Here is a 17,353-nt window from a genome sequence, read left to right on the forward strand (position 1 = left end):
ACTCATATGATCAAAGCATAGTTAACCGATTGAATGCAACATACTTACCGTGTGTTTGGATAAACACTAAAAATAATTGATTCTTACAAGAAACTCATAGTAATTATATAAGGACATTAGAAGGAGCAGTAAGGGACCAGGAACTCAAGTTACCCAAACCGGAATCTTAGTTGTGAGTCGTTCTAGGAGAAGATCCGCGAAGAAATCCTGGTAAACTCATACAAGGACATTACAAGGAACAGTAAGGGATCAGGAACACAAGTCACCCAAACCGGAATCTTAGTTGTGAGTCGTTCTAGGAGAAGATCCTCTAAGAAATTCTGGTAAACTTATACAAGGACATTAAAAGGATCAGTAAGGGATCAGGAACTCAAGTCACCCAAACTGGAATCTTAGGTGTGAGTCGATCTAGGAGAAGATCCGCTAAGAAATCCTGGTAAACTTATAAAAGGACATTAAAAGGAGCAGTAAGGGATCAGGAACTCAAGTCACCCAAACCGGAATCTTAGTTGTGAGTCGTTCTAGGAGAAGATCCCATAAGAAATCCTGGTAAACTTATACAAGGACATTACAAGGAACAGTAAGGGATCAGGAACTCAAGTCACCCAAACCGGAATCTTAGGTGTGAGTCGTTCTAGGAGAAGATCCCCTAAGAAATTCTGGTAAACTTATAGAAGGACATTAAAAGGATCAGTAAGGGATCAGGAACTCAAGTCACCCAAACCAGAATCTTAGGTGTGAGTCAATCTAGGAGAAGATCCGCTAAGAAATCCTAGTAAACTTATAGAAGGACATTAAAAGGAGCAGTAAGGGATCAGGAACTCAAGTCACCCAAACCGGAATCTTAGTTGTGAGTCGTTCTAGGAGAAGATCCCCTAAGAAATCCTGGTAAACTTATAGAAGGACATTAAAAGGAGCAGTAAGGGATTAGGAACTCAAGTCACCCAAACCGGAATCTTAGTTCTGAGTCGATCTAGGAGAATATCCGCTAAGAAATCCTGGTAAACTTATACAAGGAACAGTAAGGGATCAGGAACTCAAGTCACCCAAACCGAAATCTTATCGTTCTAGGAGAAGATCCCCTAAGAAATTCTGGTAAACTTATAGAAGGACATTAAAAGGATCAGTAAGGGATCAGGAACACAAGTCACCCAAACCAGAATCTTAGTTGTGAGTCGTTCTAGGAGAAGATCGCCTAAGAAATCCTGGTAAACTTATGGAAGGACATTAAAAGGATCAGTAAGGGATCAGGAACTCAAGTCACCCAAACCGGAATCTTAGGTGTGAGTCGATCTAGGAGAAGATCCACAAAGAAATCCTGGTAAACTTATAGAAGGACATTAAAAGGAGCAGTAAGGGATCAGGAACTCAAGTCACCCAAACCGGAATCTTAGTTGTGAGTCGTTCTAGGAGAAGATCCCATAAGAAATCCTGGTAAACTTATACAAGGACATTACAAGGAACAGTAAGGGATCAGGAACTCAAGTCACCCAAACCGGAATCTTAGTTGTGAGTCGTTGTAGGAGAAGATCCCCTAAGAAATCTTGGTAAACTTATAGAAGGACATTAAAAGGAGCAGTAAGGGATCAAGAACTCAAGTCACCCAAACCGGAATCTTAGTTGTGAGTCGATCTAGGAGAATATCCGCTAAGAAATCCTGGTAAACTTATACAAGGACATTACAAGGAACAGTAAGGGATCAAGAACTCAAGTCACCCAAACCGGAATCTTAGGTGTGAGTCGATCTAGGAGAAGATCCGCTAAGAAATCCTGGTAAACTTATAGAAGGACATTACAAGGAACAGTAAGGGATCAGGAACTCAAGTCACCCAAACCGGAATCTTAGTTGTGAGTCGATCTAGGAGAATATCCGCTAAGAAATCCTGGTAAACTTATACAAGGACATTATAAGGAACAGTAAGGGATCAGGAACTCAAGTCACCCAACCGGAATCTTATCGTTCTAGGAGAAGATCCCCTAAGAAATTCTGGTAAACTTATAGAAGGACATTAAAAGGAACAGTAAGGGATCATAAACTCAAGTCACCCAAACCGGAATCTTAGTTGTGAGTCGTTCTAGGAGAAGATCCCCTAAGAAATCCTGGTAAACTTATAGAAGGACATTAAAAGGAGCAGTAAGGGATCAGGAACTCAAGTCACCCAAACTGGAATCTTAGTTGTGAGTCGATCTAGGAGAAGATCCGCTAAGAAATCCTGGTAAACTTATAGAAGGACATTACAAGGAACAGTAAGGGATCAGGAACTCAAGTCACCCAAACCAGAATCTTAGTTGTGAGTCGATCTAGGAGAATATCCGCTAAGGAATCCTGGTAAACTTATACAAGGACATTACAAGGAACAGTAAGGGATCAGGAACTCAAGCCACCCAAACCGGAATCTTATCGTTCTAGGAAAAGATCCTCTAAGAAATTCTGGTAAACTTATAGAAGGACATTAAAAGGGACAATAAGGGATCAGGAACTCAAGTCACCCAAACTGGAATCTTAGTTGTGAGTCGTTCTAGGAGAAGATCCCCTAAGAAGTCCTGGTAAACTTATAGAAGGACATTAAAAGGAGCAGTAAGGGATCAGGAACTCAAGTCACCCAAACCAGAATCTTAGTTGTGAGTCGTTCTAGGAGAAAATCCCCTAAGAAATCCAGGTAAACTTATATAAGGACATTATAAGGAGAAGTAAGGGATCAGGAACTCATGTTGCCCAAACTGGAATCTTAGTTGTGAGTCGATCTAGGAGAAGATCCCCTAAGAAATCCTGGTAAACTTATACTACAAGGACATTACAAGGAACAGTAAGGGATCAGGAACTCAAGTTAACCAAACTGGAATCTTAGTTGTGCGTCGTTCTAGGAGAAGATCCGCTAAGAAATCCTGGTAAAATTATACAAGGACATTACAAGGAACAGTAAGGGATCAGGAATAATAATGGAGCATGAAATCAAATTACCCCCAACAGAATCTTATGTGTAAGTCGATATGGGAAACTATCCCATTAGAAACCTAGTGAACCTGTAAGTACATTACTCACACAATAAAAATAGATGTCAACGACTAGGCAACATACTTAATCAATCGAAGCGTTCAATAGACCTTATTGGATTATGAACCGAACATGAACCGAGATTACTGCAATCATAATCTTCTGTGTAACTCTAAAATATGCGGTGTAGAGAGAGAGCTTTCTTCTTAAATTTTGAATCCACCACATGCAGAAATTGTGGAACTTAGTTTTGATTCAACGACGTATTTAATTTGCCTAAGGTTTTCTTTTGATTCTCTACAAAGGTTTTTGAATTGATAGTCAAAAGCTTTTAGAACATATCAGTTTTTTTTAACTGCTAATTCCAATAAAAAGTTAAAGATCAATTCAGTTTGAATAAATAAAATAATCAAAAAATTATGTACTATGTTTTCCGAATGTTCTTAAAACTGGAAATATCGATGAATTCTTCTTAAAAACAATTCAGGATACCAGAAATATAATATGTCGGGGTGAAATAATGAAGTGTAATTCAGGAATGAAGTCTAAAAATTGACATTTTCTTTTGATTTGTAAGGGTGAAGGTAAAGTTGTAAGGGTATAGGGTAAAATTTCCCCAGGTTCTTAGGTCTTGGGCCACTTAATATTATTGGGTCCATAGACTATTTTTCTCTGGCATGTGTACCACCCTCCCAACATACAAACGGTACCCGATCCACCATTTTGCCCAGCCCAGTAATTATTACCAACAAACACGGGATGGGAAACTAAATAGACAATTTTCATCTCTCCACTAAATTAACACCCGCGTGTATCGCTATACTCCAACTTAAGGAAGACGACAATGGCTTACTCCGACGACGACAGTTACAACAGTGTGGCTTTCTCCGACGATGACCGTGACAGCGACAGCGACTACCTCCCACCCGGCTACAACAACAGTTACTCCAACAACACAAACCCCAACAACGACGCTCCAAACGATCCCAACGCAAACCCCAACAACTCACCAGGGATATTTGTACGCAGGTACTTTGCCATTTTTGTTGCATTTGTTGTTTTTTACCGTTTATTTGTTCTTAAAGGCTAATCTTTTATTTACCATTTTTGTTGATTGACTACATTCTTCTTTGTTTCAGAACCTATACTGTGCAAACCGTATATATAGCTTGTTATGTTAAACAATGAATATATCGAATTTTTAACTAATTTAATGTGCACACTTATTTTTGATGGACCTGCATGTTGATTTACATAGTTAACCAAAATCATTGACCATGTGTATATTTCATTGTTTTAGACGAGAGACAAGAGGATTCTACCCTAAACCAAACAATTATTTCTATACGGCCATTTTACCAAAAAAGGTAACAAATCATATTTTTTAAACTCTTCTAGTTTTATTCTTATTATTATCTATAGACTTTTTTGTAAACTAGTTGCTTATTGATTGTTGCATAAGGCAACTGGTCTAAGATTATACTTTTTTGTAAACTAGTTACTTATTGATTGTTGTATAAGGAAACTGGTCTAAGATTAATGTAACTTTATAGTCTATTTATAATCTATCATTTTCCCTTACAGAACACAATCAAAGTGCAATCAGATTTTGCCCATAATTGGGCGAAAGAGCTAAGGGTTCAGAACCAATATAGTGTCATCCTCCCTAGTGAGCAAATCCTTGATGTTGAAATGATATGGGATCACGCACTTGTGTACTTGCAATCCGATAGATGTGTGGCGGAAGAATGTGGTTTTAATGAGCCGACATGGGTGGAACTGAAATATGTGACTGAAGGTAATAGGTTTGTCATGACTGTCTTAACCGATGCCGACAAGGTGTTAAATTGTTCAAACAAGTATCCATCTCTATTAGAATTTGAAGTCGAAGATGACAAAAATGCCATAGAACCATATATTTCTGATGACGATTGTGTTATCCTTGAACATCCTCCTGATGGTTACGGACCTTTGTTGATTGAAGTACAGGATGCTGATTATGACAACGAGGATTCGAGTTGAGACTACGAAAAGCAACGTGGTGATGGAGATGCTGGAACTGAAGGTGGTGTTCAGATGACTAAAATGGAAGATGCTGATTATAATAATGAGAATGAGGATGAGGAATTGGTTGATTACTATGCTTTTGCTGAAGATCATGGCCAAGGTGATGGTAATGATGTTGAGAATGTGTTAGGAAATCATCGTGATGATGGTGGCAATGAAGAATGTGGTGGTCATTATGTTACTCGTGAAGATGATGGTGGTAATTATGCTGATGGTGGTAAGTATGCTGGTGGTGATGAAGACTCTGATCAAGAATATCTTCCTGGTGAAGATGAAGAAGATTGGTTACACTGTGAACTTCAACCGGATGAGTGGGATATTTACAACTGGGAGCGTAAAGTATCAGCAGCACTTGCAAACATCAAGAAGCCTCAGGCTTTGGTAAGTGAACCGAACTTTATACTTTACTTAATTACACCAAATGTACTTATGAATTTGTATATATTAGAATATAATATACGGCTCACTACACCCCGTCTCAATTTCACCATGCAGTTTCAAAAGCTCGTCCACTAATAATTGTTTAAAGTTGCTCTGTTAATTTCAATTCAAGGACATGCAGTCATTTCCCTTATTGTTTAGATGTATATCATGTATTATCTCTTGCATTTGTTAATTCCTGCAGTTGATTTATAAGAGTAGGATGTATGTATATCCATAGACATATTACAATTGTATAGACATAGACATATGTCATTACATGAGTTCACGTTACATGACTTCACTGATGTTAAACTTCTTACTTGTTTATGTAGTATATTCCAGCCGTTACTACTAAGTTTGGCCTAAAAGATGGCCAACAATCGATTATACTTAGTAGTGAGGACGACGGTGCTGAATATGTATGCAAGATCCTGCCTTCTATTCATAGTCCAAACGAGCGGCATTTGGGTCAGGGCTGGTATGAGTTTGTCAAGGACAAAAAGCTAAAGCCTGGAGACTTGTTGAAGTTTGCACTTGATCGCAACGCAGAATATTTGTCTGTACAAATAGTGCGCCGCTAAGATTTTTTAAAATATTTGTTTGTTGTACAACTTCGTGTACTTTTGGGTCTATAACATCAACCGTGGGTGTATATTACTTGGATATATATTACTTATTACTTGGGTATATATCACTTATTACTTATTAACTGTCGAACATTTTTCCAAAAGGGATGGAAAGAATTTTTCAAACTAAAATTAGAATCAATATAATTCAAAAGTAGGACGTGTCACAATTATCTTGTGTAAAACAGAAAATCACAAAAAGAACATAACTTATTATACATTTAAGCTCGTCCTTTATCTTGATGATTTATGTCTTTTGCAGCGGCGAAGCTAACAATATTTTTACGCGGTGGCCATATATATATTGCACCTAAAATCGAACTTGTGGTAGCCAAATATATATTATTAGAGGTAGCTAAATATAAAAATACACCTACTAACTCAATAATTTAATTTTTTTTGGGGTAGCCATAGCTACCCCTTGGTTGTACAAGCATTCGTCCCTGTTTTTTTGTTTATTGTAAAAAAGACCGGACCGGAGGAAGTATATTGTTTATTATTAGTTATTGAAGGTTAAAAATTATTGTTTAATATTTAATCGCTGTTTTTGTTAACATAAATTATCGACTTATACATTTGGTATTTTGGATTAAAAGGGTTGATGAAAATATTTGATCAAATTATAAGTGAATAACTGCCTAAAAAAAGGTCTAAGATATATATATATATATATATAGATTTTTAAAGAGCTATAAGATAATTTTAAAACTGATTAAAAACAAAAATTGGTATAATAGTGACATGGCATCTAGCTTGTATTTGCATCCCTGCCACATTACCCAATTTGGAATCGAATGAGTATAAATAGAAGGAAACCCTTGGGCCTTGGTTACCACTTTCTCCAATTTTACCACTTCCCCCAATTTGATAGCGACATCAGACCTTATATATTCTTCATCACCCTACATCGTCAATCTCCCTATTTCATCCTAGATTTCAAAATGGAGAGCCACCGTAACTACTTCCAGCGCCAGACTGAGGAATCAAAGTACTGTATGAGGTTAGTAGATTTCTTTAAGTCATTTTCTTGTTGTTGACGTTGTCGCTGTTATTTCAATCACTTTACCAACTTAGGGTCTGCGTTTATAGAGGACTATTATATATGGCTGACAACTAATTATTTTGTAATAATGCTGCTGATTTAAATCTACTTGTTGAAAATGATGTCATTTTGCATGTTTAGGGTTATCCTTTTAATTCATTTGATCTGATTATGTTTAGGCCACCATCGGCGCAAGGTATTAGGTTAAGAATTCACCATATGGGTGAACTTCTTCAGACACCTTTTAAATTGTACGTAAAGGGTAAGGTTGATGAGATGGACTGGGAGTGGGATGTGGACTATAAAAACCATTACAAATTGGAAGAATTGGTCAAGTGTGAAGAACATTACAATAATATCAAATGCATGTGGTACTGGTTCCCCAAGTATAGTTTTCAACGTGGCCTAAGGCCTTTGAATTACGATGACCATGTACTGCTATTTGTTAAGGATATGAAGGATTATGAAGTTGTTGTTATTTATGTGGAACATAAAGTTGACACACATGTTCTTCCGGAAGATGGTGATGGTCATGAAGTTCAAAACAAGGTAATATAAATCAAACAGAAAGGGTTTAAGCTATTTTTTTTCTTCTTCTTTTCAACTATTGATTATATGTTATGCTTGTAGGCTAAGAAGGCAAGGAAGGCAGACAAGGGACCCGATGCTGAGGGGAACTCAAAGGATGTTGATCAAGAAACATTATCAAAGGAGGGAAAGAAAGGAAAGGCTAGAAAAGAGAGCAAGGGAAACAAGGGGAAGGCCAGAGCTACTAACAACTAATCGATCAAGAGAAATATATAAGCTTTGTTTTGTTATAAAGCCTCATTTTGCAAGTAGTTTATCTGTTATATTTTGGAATGTGTAATGTCCTTACAATGTCTTTAATAACTTGTACTTTGTATTGACTTGGTTCAATCCTAGAACACTTTCAAGTGACTAATTGTATGGAGTATATGGACATTGTCCAACTATATCACTAATATTCTTGCATATGCTATAAGTATTGATATTTAACACATTATGCACTGTCCGCATAGGTGAGGTAAAACAAGTTTGTGTGATCGTAGTAGGTAACATTCTACATTAACATATTAATTTGAGATTTACCTTCCTATTTGTCATGTTTATCAAATAAACTCTTCAAAATTAACGCGTACACCAGTTTTTCAAAGAACTGAAATGATTATCTCAAATGTATTACCAAAGTTAACGCGTACACCAGTTTTTCAAAGAAGTGAGATGATTATTACCATACATATTACCAAAGTTAACGCGAACACCAGTTTTTCAAAGAAGTGAAATGATTGTTACCAAAGTTAACACGAATGATTACCATATTATATATTACCAAAGTTAAGGGGAACACTAGTTTTTCAAAGAACTGAAATGATTACCATTAACATTACCAAAATTAACGCGTACACTGGTTTTTCAAAGAACTGAAATGATTACCATACATATTACCATACACAATACATGATATATATAGTAATGACCAGGATATTTTAATAGCCAATCAAGCTACATCAAGTTGCCAATTTCATGACATGCACTAAATTATTGTTCCCAAAATGAGCAAATTTGAAGCGGATAGTGTCACCAGGTTTGTAACCACCTAACCTACAAAAGTTCCTCCATCCACCAACAATTTTGGTAATTTTCTCTGGTCGATTGGTCTTGATGACCGTACATTCCACAACTTCGCAATTTGATCCACATAGATTAAGACTTGTGAACCCTCTCGATCTAACGTAATCCCCAAATTGTTTATTGAAAATCTGAACAATAATTACAAATAATAGAACACAGTTTGTTAAAATACTGTCTACAATTATCAATAATTGTTTTTTACAAGATATAGCTTTAAAAAAAACATCTTACCAATTGTGAGCTTATAGAAAGGTAGTCGGTCACAAGTACATTAAAGCATCTAGTCGTTCCACTCTTCGTACTAAGGCTATGAAATGTAGGGTATTGGGATGAATCTGTAAGGGTTTTCCCCTTAAATACCCAGAAGTTGTTATTCCCCAAATAGAATGCATGCAGCTCTTGTGTTCCTTCGATTGTAAAAGCTTCCCTAAAAGATACCTAACCGTTTGTAATAATCGGTTTCATTTCGTTCTTCACCACTGTCGCCAGATATGGATTATCGTTGTCATCCCTCAATATCCATTCATCCCCCAACTCATTGTAATGCTCCAAAACAAACTTTGGATCAATCTCTCCGTAGGGCTAGATAGTGAACAATCATGTTAACGACAAAACAAAATGATAAAACTTGATAAGAAACCATGTTTATTTCAATGGTTGCATAAGAAATGAAAGGAGTAAACTTACCTGATCTGGAACATGTATTGTAGAGAATTGGCCTTGTACCACATAATTCATCATTCTGTGAACTCAGGGATTGTCAAAGTATGATAATGAGTTATGGTGGTGTGCCCTGGTATGCAAAAAATGATAATTCATTCAGTATAGTACCTTGTTAATAAAGCCCTCGGTCATAGAAGATGTTGTGTTAAATGAAGTTGGTGAACATAATATACGTCATATGTTATAGTTGTTGACTCAATAAATTTTTACCAATCACTCACCTAATGCAAAGATGAATCATTTATGAGTGTAATCTTGGCTTTGTATTCACTCATTTTTGTATGGATTGAGTGTGAATAAATGGATATTAAAGGTAAATACAACGAACATAATAAACGCATAGCATCAGACATCTTCCAACGTGCATAAAGTAATCACATTCAAAAATTCATTTAAACATACAGGTCTATCCCATACATAAAAACTACTTCTGTGACATACAAGAAGAAAATAGTAAGATCACCCTACCATCAACATACTAAGCCTTACACACTATTACTTACCATTTCATCTAAATGCTTCCAACCTTGGTTGATAATAACACCAACATACTCTACATCTACGTTATAAGTTTGTTGGAAGTTCATTGGGATTTTGGGATACTTATCAGTTGTGTAACTCAATCAAGTCATGTGTGTTAACTTATCATTCAGAATCGGAGCTGATCACAATTGGACTCTTCTTGTTGCTCATATGTTTATCTACCCCATCATAATTCTCAACAGCAATCATTTCGTAGGTGTTATCTTCAGCATTCATTCAAGTAACTCAAGAGTAATGTCATACCTGAAGTCATATAACAATTAGAACCGGAGATGTACAAGTCAAGTCCACCCTGCATGATCTCCCACTTGGATGGTTTAACCACCCACATTCATCTACATCAATTTCATATCTCCATGCCTTGCAAAATGCTAGACAAATTTCAATTCTATCATGTGATTATATAACATAAATACACAGTTAGTTCACTCGTATCACTGGTATATATAGAATCTAGTTGAAATGCCTTCAACAATTCATTAAGTTATGAATAACCAATAATGGTTTATGATTTGAAATTTATAATCATAACATTTGCAATGTCATATGGGGGGTAAATGATAGTTTGGAATGACTTGTGAATTCCCTTTGATTTACTACCTCTTGATCTTCTGAAAAACAGATATTGGTATTGATCAAATATTGTACATAACCTTACTAAATGATGTCAGTTATGAGGGACATGTATGTTAAGTTTTGTTTGTTGACAATTGTTTACTTGTTGGGACCTAAATCAACATGTATGTCAATGCAAGCATATCAATTAACCTGTTTCAAATAACTCAACCTACCCACAACTTAATCAGATGTTAATCACTAACACAATTAACATGTTTCAAATAACTCAACCTACCCACAACTCTTAATCTTTACTCATTAATCTATTAATCTATGCTGCGAATTGACAACAACCCATTGCTTCGTTTGGTACCAACAGACTCCCAACTCACACGCAACTGAAGCTGATGTTAATCCCCAACACAATCGTAACAAATCAATGATTTTAAATCGAAACCAATAACTAATTAAACAAACCAACGTTACCTTTACGAAACTACATCCATTCAACGATGCGAGCTGAGAACAACGATGAAGGGAAGGCGAAAGATGCAAACTTTGGTCAAGACAGGATCGATTGTTGAAGGAAGAAGGCTGATTAATGAAGAATCAAACTTCGGCGGATCTTAATTTTTTGTTGAACGAAGAATCAAAAATCTTAATTTCAGGGATTTAGATCTTAATTTTGGGGATTTTGATGATTTAGATCTTAATTATTTCAGTAATGACATAATTAAAAGTAAATTGTTAAAAGAGTTTGATTAATGACGCAATATTAACTTGTTTCTTATATTTCATAAGTATTATTCAGCATTTTCCAAAAACATGACAATATTTAAAAAAAAAACCGATTGAAAACCTGCTAAATGAATTCATCCTGGCCAGTCAATATTTTAATATTATATCTAGGGCTGAAATCGATTTGAAAAAACTGATCCATGATGGATCATATTGGGCCACTGGTCCATATTAGAATTTGTCTACAAAAGATAAGCATTGTTTGTTGGGTTTGTTAGCCTTCTTACTTCTCATTTTAAAATCACTTCTCATTTGAAACATCCCCTATATATACTAGCGAAAAGACTAGCACGTGCCGCTCTTTTTATTACGCTAACGCGTGTAGATTATCAACAATATTTTATATAAATTTTGCGTGTAAATTACAAACAATAATATATATTTTTTGATATAGATTAAAATTATAAGTATAGATATTTGTAACTTTCAAATGTAACAAATTCAACAAATCATATTTATATTTTTCAACGACAACAATAATATAACAAAAATTCTTATCTTTTTCAATAACACCAACAATATATGAAATTTTTTTTAAGAGTATAATTGGATTAAAAAAATGCTAGCCAAAAATCTCCCCAATATCTCATATTCTCTTTATCTAGTTTGTTACACTTTTTAAGGATAAAATAAAAAATAAATGGACTTACAAACTTACACGATATACTTTGTGTGGTAACCAAAAAATTCATGTTTGTTACATTTTTTTTTTAATATTTGAATTTATACTTATCTACTTGTTATATATGTTATTTGTATTGAAAATTGAGGATAATTTTGGAAAGAGAAAAAGTTCAGCCCAAAAGTGCCAAAAGGGGCTATATTCTTTATATATACTAGCAAAAAGAAGGGCATGTGAGTGCCCGTCTTTTTGCTAGTATATATAAAGACGGGCACTCACATGCCCTTCTTTCCGGTTTTTTATTGCGCTAACGTTTAAAAATTATGAACTGGGTTTTTTTATGAAATTTTAATTTTGATTAAAAGTAAAAATATAAATATTTTTTTCTTTCAAATTATAACAAATCAAACTAACAATGATTATCTATTTCAATGAAACCAACAATATAACAAAAATATATAACCTAAATTCTTATCTTTTTAATGACACCAACAACAATCTTTATTATAGAAAAAATTGTTGTTTAAGGGTATAATTGAGATAAAGAAAAAGTATACTCGTCTAGTTTGTTACACGTTTTAAATGATAAAGGAAAAATTGTACATTTGTGTTTATTACACTTTTATTTTAATATTTAAATTTATTCTTATCTATTTGTTACACGTGTTATTTGTAATGAAAATTGACGGAATTTTTGGAAAGAAAAATTCAGCCCAAAAGAGCTTAAAGGGGTTGTTTTCTTTATATATAGTATAGACTAGCGGAAAGACGGAAATGTGCACCCATGTGCCCGTCTTTTCGCTCTTTTTATTGCACTAACGTTTGAAAATTATGAATGGTGTTTTTTTTTATGAAATTTTGATTTAGATTAAAACTAAAAATATAAATGTTTGTTGTTTTCATGTTATAACAAACCAAACTAACCATGATTATCTATTTCAATGACACCAACAATATATCAAAAAAATATAATCTAAATTCTTTTTTTTAATGACACCAACAACAATCTTTATCATAGAAAATATTCTTCGAGAAGCCACCTAGTGATCGAAATTGAAGAATGTTATCCTTGACATGAGCTGCCTTTACTGAAACCAATCCAAGCCAATTGTAAATTTCATACCAAATTTGACCAAAAAAGTCGCAAGTCAAAAACAAGATCCTCTAGTGAGCCGCATCCACCTGAACAAACAAACGTATTCGGTTGAAGTACCCTTCTCCTGATTAAGGTGTCGGTTGTTGGAAGCCGATTGCAATAAGAAATAAATCTTAAATAAATTAACATATATAATTTTAAGTAGTAATTACTCACCCGTTCCTTTTTAGTATCATTTTAGAATAATACACTTAAACTTAGGAAGTGGGATTTGGAGTTTTTTCTTTCTTTCCATTATACCCTCATTTTAATTTAACAATCAATTCCTATTTATTTTTTTTATACGCACTCTATTGTGAGTAAGTTTGATGTGTAATCTTTCTTCTATAACAAACAATTGAAATAAGTCTCTCTCTCTCTGTCTTTTCAACAAATTCATATTTTTTTTGCACACCCACTCTGTCTCTCTTTCATAAAAAACAATTGCAATAGTCTAAATGTTGTTTGTAAACCAAAATAAAATTTAGAGATACGATATTTGTACAACTAATTTTAAACAACTTTTTGTGACAACATTTTCTCTCTCTTCTTATTGAACAATAACAATAGAGAGAGAGAGAGAGAGAGAGAGAGAGAGAGAGAGAGAGAGAGAGAGAGAGAGAGAGAGAGAAAAAGTGCGAGAGAGAATACAAGTACAATGAGATTTTGAGATAAAGTTGTTACAAAAGTTGTTTAAACATGGTTGTTTAAATACCATATCTCTAAAAAAATTCCAACTTCATGGAGTCTTTTATTTTTTTCCATCAGAATTGTTATTTTATTTCGCACTTAAAATTTAAACAATGTTATTCATCTTATTTATATAGAATTTCAACTCTTCATAGAACTATTATTATAGCAAGGAAATAACATTTTGTTTCACGGAAGTTTAAATGCCCGGATAACGAAAAACAAACTGTTTAAAAAAAAAACTTGAATTTTTTAAGTAGATAACATTAATTAGTGTTACTGAAAAAAAGAGTAGATACGAGCAATTAAGAAAGATTATATTTGACAAATTGTACCTTCAAATTATAGAAACAAAATGTTAAATAGAAACACAAAATTCATACTCAAACAACACAAAAAAAAAAAAAAAATTATGAACATAAAAAAAGAACATAATTCGTATATCCCAATGATATTTTATCTCAATTCTTAATAAATTCAAATCTAAATATATCTAGACATAATATTTTCAACACTCCCAGTTCCTTTTGGCCAGCTTCAATACCTAGGGTTCAAGGTATTAACCATCGCATTTATTACGGCAGTTCGGTGGTTCTTCTCCTTCGTTAAAAAGAAAGGCACTTTTTCACTTGCACCTTCATTCTCTTCTTTAACATGAGTTTTCTTCAAATCACGTTCATCTTCATCATCTTCTAAATTCTTCATCAAATCTAAATAAAATATGTTGCCTTTCATCGGAATTTTGAGCACCTCTTTGTTGTTTTGGTCATTAATCACACAATTTTCATGTTCAAATAACACTTTGTAGCCATTCTTCGACAATTGTGGAACACTTAAAAGATTTTTAGAAATTTGAGGAACATATAAAACATTCAAAACTAGTTTAAAACCTGAGTGATTCTTAAATACAACTGTTTCAATGCCTTCTACTGTAATTTTTGCTCCATTCGCAACTCTGATCACGGAAGTATAAGATTTGTCGAGTTCTGTAAAAAGTTCTTGATCACAAGTTAAATGACTTGTTGCTCCACTATCAATAAGCCAAAGTGAGGGTTTATTGGTTTCAAAAGTTGACATTGCATGTAGGGGTGTGTTTGGTAAAAAGAAGCTATAAGCTACCTGATAGCTGATAAGCTAGCTGATAGCTGAAAAGCTAGCTGGTAGCTTATAGCTGAAAATTTAGCTTATTAAAATAAAAAGTGTTTGGTAAAATTAGTTGTTCAAGTGGCTAATAAATATAAAATGACGTAAAAGGACAATCTTTTTTTTATAAATCATATATCCAATTTTTATTAATTAATGTATTTCTTTTTAAATGTTTAAATTTATTTCAAAATATTTTCATCTCCCAAATGATAAATGTATTTATGAATTCAATTGACATTTTTTATTTAACAAAACTTTCTTTTAATGAATTTTACTCAACTAAACTTTTATTGTAAATTTTATATAAAATTATTTATTATTGAATTAAGATTATGTAAAAAAGAAAGTGAACAAGAAAATTTGAAAAAGATTGTCGGTAGTTTTTTTAAAACGTGGGAAATTGAATAAGAATGTGGGTAGTTTTTTTAATTAAAATTAAATTAAACTATAATAATAAAAGGTTAAAATTGGAAGAAAGTATAAGCTCAAAAGCTACTTGAAATAGCTTTTCAAAAAACGCTATAAGCTCATGAGAAAAGCTTGTTACCAAACACATCAAGTTTTCATCCAACAAGCTTATAAGCTAATCCAAGAAACTATAAGCTAGCTTTTTTGTGTTACAAAACACAGCCAGATGTTTTTCCTTTTATTCTTCTTGTTGATACTTACTAATGAGGTTTTTTTGTTTGAGTATGTGAAAGTGAAAGTGAAACTATATGAGATATAAAATATGTGGAGAAACGTCATTCTAAATTTGTATTCATTGTACTTTATATAGAGTTAGGCTCTGTTTGGTAAAAAGAAGCTATAAGCTAGCTAGCTGATAGCTGAAAAGCTAGCTTATAGCTTATAGCTGATGACTGATGGTTGATAGCTTATAGCTGAAAAGCTGGCTTATTAAAAATAATGTGTTTGGTAAAATTAACTGTTGAAGTAACTGATAAGTATAAAATGACATAAAATACATGTATGTTTGCTCTTTGTATAAATTATGTTTATAAATATTTTTTTCCTTACAATGCTATATGTGATATATGAATTCAAATTATATATTTGTTTAATTAACTTCATTATCGTAACGTCAAAAAAAAAAAACTTCATTATCGTATTTTTTTTAGGAGATAATCGTATCTTTTAAGTTTACAAGTTTTATGGAAAATTATATATTTTTATTTAAACTAGCACTAATAAATATGATATATGTGTGCAATATAAAGAACAGCATACTTTATACTCTCAATTTGTAAAAATAAAAATAAAAAATTGGTTTATAGATTGAACAGAGAGATGAGATGAACCCTACGTAAAAGAAAAGATATAAGAAGAGGCATGGCAAAACGTGGGCAGTTTTTTCTTGCTAGTGGGTAGTTTTTTCTTTTATAAAAAATAATAATAAAATAAAACTAAAGGTTAAAAATGGTAAAATGTATAAAAAGCTATAAGATATAAGCTCAAAAGTTACTTGAAATAGCTTCTCAAAAAAAGCTATAAGCTCATGAGAAAAGCTTGTTACCAAACACGTCATGTTTGATCCAACAAGCTTATAAGCTAATTCAAGAAGCTATAAGCTAGCTTCTCGTTGTTACCAAACACATTGTATTGCCAAAACATATTTTTAAATCATATCTTTAATTAAAATAACAAACAAATCTTCTTTTTTTTTTTTTTTTAGCAAATATAACAAACAAGTCTTAGGCCCCGTTTGGATTGAGCTTATGAAAAAGAGTTTATGCAAATAAATAAGTTTTTATCTTAATTCATAAGTTCTCACTAACGAAAATTGTATCTTCATAAGCTGTTTTTTCATAAACTACATTAACAAGCTTATAAATAATAAATAAAAGAATATTTATTTGCATAAGCTGTTTTGCATAAGCTCTAAAATAAGCTAATCCAAACAGACCCTTATTTCACTTATAAATTATATTCAAATATTATTTTATTTTAATCTTCAATATATTTAAATTTAATGTAAATCTAAATTTATAATGTGCATACTTGATTAACACGACACTTCCTTTTTTTTTTTTTTTCACTTCCTTATGTTGTGCATTCACTAAATATGGAGGAATTTTTGGCTGATATAATTGAATTTCTGGCTATTATTGTTTTCTTTAAAGGAATAATTTCTTGCTATTTTTTTAGAGGAATTTCTAATTATTGAATGGGTGTCTTGTTCCTCTATAATTTTTATGTATGTGAATATGAATCTATCTTCCTTTTTCTACGTAATAAATCCTCTCATTTACGATTAAAATCTTTTAGCGTTTTTTTTTTAACGAATTTTTTTTTATGCAAAAAGAGAACATCTTGTAGAAGTTTTTGCTAAGGA

Source organism: Medicago sativa, chromosome 5 (genome assembly GCF_051527215.1).
Source record: "Medicago sativa cultivar Bolivia chromosome 5, Bolivia_mono, whole genome shotgun sequence".
NCBI lineage: Eukaryota > Viridiplantae > Streptophyta > Magnoliopsida > Fabales > Fabaceae > Medicago > Medicago sativa.